This window comes from Ursus americanus, chromosome 10, assembly GCF_024610735.1.
Source record: "Ursus americanus isolate L20-20 chromosome 10, mUrsAme1.1.p, whole genome shotgun sequence".
NCBI classification, from domain to species: Eukaryota; Metazoa; Chordata; class Mammalia; order Carnivora; family Ursidae; genus Ursus; species Ursus americanus.
In genome coordinates, this window is record NC_142136.1 from 63,279,284 (window position 1) to 63,285,403 (window position 6,120).

Sequence of the window (6,120 nt, forward strand, 5' to 3'; positions counted from 1 at the left end):
TCTAGTAGCAGTTTGTTCCCACTTCTAGCCTTTCAGCTGAGGCTGGGTGGGCATGACACCAAAGTGTGCATTCATTTCTATTAAGTGAAAATAATCACCAAAACATTTGGAATTGGATAGCAAAAGCAAATGGTTAATATTATTTTTAACTTGCCAACCGGTTTTCATACATATGTGTGAGTAAGCAGGGCACGTAGACCACATCAGTAGATGGAAGACAGAGCAAGAAGTCAATTCAATATGTAAGGAATCTTTTTTTTTTCCTATTCTCCCCCCCCCAATAAATTCGTGAAAGCTTTGTTTGTTTTATAGATTTATGTTGGCTGACTCTTACTGATTAAAATAATAGAGGCTCAATAACCATTTTTACTCTGTAATCTTGAGATGAACATCCTTTGGGTTATAATTTAATTTGGGGGAAGAAGGGCACAAAAAAGATGTTCTTTGCAACTCAAATAGCATCTTCTCAGAAAAGTCTCCTTTTCTACCCCTGTCTAAACTTTCAGTCACATTTAATTCTTTCTATTTCCTTTTCCTGCTTTATGTTTTCTCCTATTCACTTAAATTATCAAAACTCCTATCTATTTTACTTATTTATCTTGTTATTGTCTGTCCTCCACTAAAATGTAAACTTCTTGAAGGATTTTTGTGCTTTGTTTACTCATGGATCCCAAGAGCAAAAAACAATGCCTGGTATATGTGATAGGTGGTCAACAAATATTTGCTTAATGAATGAACCCCTTGTCTTTTCATCAGAACTGAATCTGCTGCAAGAAGGGGTTCCCTGTGCATCTTAAATGTATTTCCCCATACTCCCAGGCCGTCCATGGGGCTGAGATGTCTTTGTGTCCGCACTCCAGAAGCAGGCCCTTGCTCAATATGCACAGGTTCAGCCTCAGACATGTCAGTGACAAAGGGGGCCATATGGAACCTGGGTCCATAGTTAGGTAAGGAAGCAATACCTTATGCTCTTTTCCCCATTTTCAGTAAGTACATGTTTACACTGGTCTGGGGCATACTATAAAGTTTAAACCCTTGGTTATTTATGTATTCCTCAACCTGCCCTTGTGAGTAAACATTTTCCCAAATATTTTTATTAAAAATGACTATTTCTGAAATGAAAGGAAGAGAGGAGTAAAGCATAATAATGAGGTTGTAGAACTTAAAGCCTGATTTCTTTTTAGTTGAAGCCCTGAGTCTGCCACTCACTAACTTTGTGACCTTCCTCAGTTTCATTATCTGTAAAATAGGAATAATATAGTTGTACCTACCTTGTGGAATGTTATGAATGAATACGTAAAGCACATAAAAGATTGTCTGACCCACAATGACTCTATATAAATATGTTGGCAATTAATACTATTTGTTATTATTCCTGCTTGAATAATGGTTTTGAGCTAAGCCAGTTTATTTTTATTACTAGTGGTAAATACGTTTAGATACTTTTAATGTTATTGCAACTGATATTATAGTAAATGAATCTGGCATTTTATTAACCAGTATTCCATCTGGACTGGCGTTTATTCATGTAGACCACAAAAATGATGTTTATAATGATATGTCTGGGTCACTGGGAGATCTTGAATTATCTTCTGAATTATCAGGGTTACTACAGCTCTGGGGTTAAGTGGATTTTATTATAAAAAGAAACTAGAAGATACTTTCGTGAAATGTAGTAATCCAGAAGTAGCAATGTGCAAAAATGCTTGAATAAGTTTACATTCTTGAATGCAAGGGACAAGTAGTACAAAGACTATTCCAAATATAAGGAAATAAAGACAGTTTGAAAACCAACCATATGTTGTGCAGCCAAGTAGCTCATAGTGGAAGTCTAAAGGTGCTGGTTAATTGGGCCAGCACTGATTGATTTAGGCAAATATACAGTGGCCTCAGTGTTGCTTAACACATCCCAATCTGACTTTCCTAAATCATTTGTTTGATTGTAACCCCAAATCCCTTTAGCATATTTATGATGCTTCATAAATAAGATGGTGCTCACCAGCAGTCTTGGTTCTTGATCTGTCTCTCGCCATTATTACTTTCATTATGACACATTACTCTGTCCCTAACATGCACAGTCCTTGGGAAGGGGATATGCTGAAATACGTAAATACTGCTGTTGAGGGAAACAGCTGTGTGAGTTCTTCCCTTCATGGGTCTTCACTGAGGTCATGGGAGACTCGGATAGGGCGTAGGTGAAAGCAGAACAGTAGAGGTTGAATAAAGAAGAATGGAAGACGGATTAAATTCATGAAGGCAAGGAAAGTAGATGGTAACCAGAAAAAAATGGGAAAATTTGAACCTTCAGGGGCCAGAAGTTTTAAATGATGTTCACTTCATGTTTGCATATACAATATTAGTTACCACGTCATAAGCAGTGTAGTGTTAAACACTACATACAATTTCTACTTAGTCCTCCACAACCTATAAGGAAATAACTATTCTCTTTAGGTTACTAATATCTGGAAGTTCAGAGAGGTTGCCTGTGGTCACAGAGGTAATATTTAGGGATTTGAACAAAGCTCTGTCTGAATCCACACCCTGTGTTCTATGGCATGTAGACTTAGTTAAATAGGGCAGGCAGATAACTGAGGAGAAACTATTCAAAAATGTCAACCATTCACAAGAGGCTAGAATCATAAGGGATAAACCGTATATTGCATAAAGAATGATAGCTTTTTTGGGAATGCAGTTTTTAAAGGAGCAAAATTTTAGATGCTTTAACTTTACTCCAATATTAGAGTTTTATTAGAATATTAGTCACATATCATGTTGAAAATACTAGAATAAGAGTTACCACGGATTGAAAATGATTTGAAAAAGTGTAGCAAGGGCCAAATGGGGACAAGTAAGGAGAGGAGAGGAGGGGAATGGGAGGGGTGTGTGTGTGTGTGTGTGTGTGTAAGAGAGACAGAGGGAGGGAGGGAGGAAGGGAGGTGAGTGTGTGGTGGAGGAGGAGAGGAAGAGAGTTGCATGCTAACACTAATTCTAAGCTAAGACCGTTTCCATGGCTAGAAGATGAACAGATATGATATTTGTAGCAGGGAGAACAACTCTCCACCCACGCCCATACCCCACCCAGGTTGGATCTGAATAGGGCTTTTTGTCCATCTCTAGCCTGTTTTTCACAAAACAGCTAGAGTAATATTTCTTAAACATAAATTCAGTTATTTAATGGCTCTGCTAAAAATCCTTCTGTGTATTCCCACTGCACTCAGAATAAAACCCAAACTCTTACTATAACCTACCAAACCCCACATAATCCGCCTCTACACACCTCTAACTCCCTTCTCTGCACCACAACACTCTGACTTCTCTACTCCCATAAGCTGAGACCTTTCCTGCCACAGGGCCTTTGTACATGCTGCTTCTTTTGAGAGAATATTCTTCCCAACACACTTCAATACTTACATATGGTCTCATCAAAAAGGCCCTCCCCAACCACCCTATCTTAAGTGACTTTCCCTTGTTGTCTATCATTTCCCCATTTTATTCTTTTCATAGTGCTAATTGTCATTATGCATCCTGTTTGTTCATTTGTTTTGTGTCTTTTTCACTAGATTGTAAGCTTCATGAGGGCAGGAACCATATCTACTCACTATGTCTAGTAACAAGGGACTTAGGTCTCCTTACAGTGTTCAGGGTGGCAAAGACCCTACTTCAGAATGGATCTTACCTGATAAAGAAAAGCAGTCAGTGCTTTTATGGTTTAATGAGGTCTTCATATAGTCAGATATGACTAGAGGGGTCAGTGAGCTCTGTTGCAATAAAAAGGAGTATTACTAGTAATTGTCTCTTTAAAAAGGTGGATGTGTAGGCACAGTTTTGAAGTAGAAGATGGGCTTGAGGGAACTACTGTACTTTGCCATTGAAGACAGGGTGAAATTGAGGTAAATGGACTTTGAAAATTGAGGTGCGGTCTCTAAACATTGAACACTGTTGTTTATTCATGGGAGGGCTGTCTGAGTGTGGAAGAAAGTGTATGCATGTGAGTTTCTGCGTGTATGAGTCTGTGTACACGCACACAGACACACGTGGGATTTAAGAGCTGCCCACTGGATAACCAGAAGAAAGAAGCACAATTGTTCTCTCACAGATGGAGAGATTCTGAAGAGAGCTGGTCCTGGGAGACTTTGAGCTTCCCCCACAGCGTTCCCTCCAATACCCACCTACACTCACCCCCTCCACAAACACCCTTTGAGCATTCTATCCTGAGTAACTCAGGCTCTGGGAAATGTGGTACTGAAGGCTTGGGTCTCTATGTTGTACCAACTGGGATGGATCCTAGGGGACTTTCTAAAGCAGAGTGAGACCTGGCATTGACTTGAAGTGGAAGCCTCACCAACAGGGAAAGGCAGACTTCAGGCAGAGCCAATTCTAGAAACTGGCATTTCTCCCTGAAAAAAAATTTTTTGAAGACTTTATTTATTTAGTTATTAGAGAGAGGGAGCAAGCAGAGGGGGGAACAGAAGGGGGAGGGAGAGAGAAGAGAGGAAAGACTCTCAAGCAGACTCCATGCTGAGCACAGAGCCCAACATTGGGCTGGATCTCAAGACCTTGAGATTGTGACCTGAGCTGAAGCCAAGAGTCGGAGGCTTAACCGACTGAGCCACCCAGGCACCCCAAGAATGATTAATTTTTTAGTCATGCTACTGGATTGTGAGAATAGTCTGGTATACTAATACAGTGTAAAATATTTTCTCTCATTTTATAAATCCCTCAGTTAGCCCCCAGTCCTCTAACTTCATCTGTTATATGCACATGGTCTTATGAAAGTGGTGTTGTGGGGAAGAAGGGATGTGACCTTCCTCATGTCCCTGTTATACTGAGCCCAGTATGATGGCAGCAGTTTTCCACTGAGGAGGATGCCTGGAGTTCAGACCCTTGCAGGAAAGTGAGTAGGTTTGGGGTAGGGGGTGCTGTGAGCTGCGCATGGAAGGGAAACTTAGCTTGGAGAAACAACAGTTGCTTAGAAAGTGGACGAGAGGTAAGGCCTCTTGTCTCCACAAATACGCTAGAGCAATATAATTGCCACCAAGTGTCCCACTGATCATGAGCATCACGCAGGGTCCTTGTTAGAAATACCAGTTCTCTGGCTCCACTCCTCAGGTCTGGGCTGTGGCCTGGGAACCAGGATTTTTTCCTAGCATCCAAGTGAATCTTCTGATCAGGGAAGTATGGAACTCAGTGCCCCAAGTCTTGGGGACTCTTGCAGGGGTGGATGGAGGCTGACATTGGGGTCACTTATTGACCCTGCTTCAGAGAGGATATGTAGAAAAAGAATAATGGAAAAGCCTCCCTAGGAGAAAAGACTGTGTACCACCTCACTGAAAACAGTAAGAGAAGAACCAGGCTTTCAATGGGCTCTACTTCTTTATTTATAAACCAGTCTTCCAACCTTTCTGAACTTCTTAGACAACACAGATTCATCTCAAATTGTACAATCTGTTATCTTGGCAAAACTGACAAGTCTTAATTTTCATTCGTGAATGTTGTTTCTAATTACTTTACTTAACCGGGAGAGCAAGAACCATTGCAGCAGTGGGGGGTGGGCAGGGGTAGGCCTGCAGATTTTTTTTAAAAGCAGTTTTACTCTCAGAAAGAAAGAGCATAAAGCTACCCCTTAGCACAGATCATACTCAGATTGTCCTATTGTTCGGCAAACTTGTTCCTTTATTATTATTTTTTAAATCACTGTATCCATATCCTTTCTTCCTCAATAACCAAAGTAGCACAAAATTAATCAAAAAGCAAAAGTGGTAACACAGATTTCTCTGTAATCCTGTAGCTTTCACATAACTTTTAATTGGGAGTGTGTGAAAAAATATATATACATTAGTATACACACACACACATATTGAGAGGCTGCTGATAATGATCTAAAATAGAGGAGTTCATCTAGTCCAACATTTACACTACATAATAACACTGCAACACACTGCCATGCTTTAAATGGCAGCAGAGGCATATTTTTCACTAATTACACATTTTAGGACAGCAACTCTGTGCAGGTCTTACAGTGTCTGGGGACATTTTTGATATAATAGGTCAGTGTGGTCTGATTTAAGTGAAGCTTATGGATTAAAAAAAAAAAAACAAGAAGAAACTTCAGATCCTCAT

General features: G+C 40.0%; 1 long non-coding RNA gene across 1 annotated transcript in view; it reads left to right on the plus strand.

Annotated features, from left to right (window-relative positions):
- LOC123791911 (uncharacterized) overlaps positions 1 to 6,120 on the plus strand; it is a 205,712-nt gene that overhangs the window by 90,037 nt on the left and 109,555 nt on the right. The gene's annotated exons all lie outside the window — the stretch shown is intronic.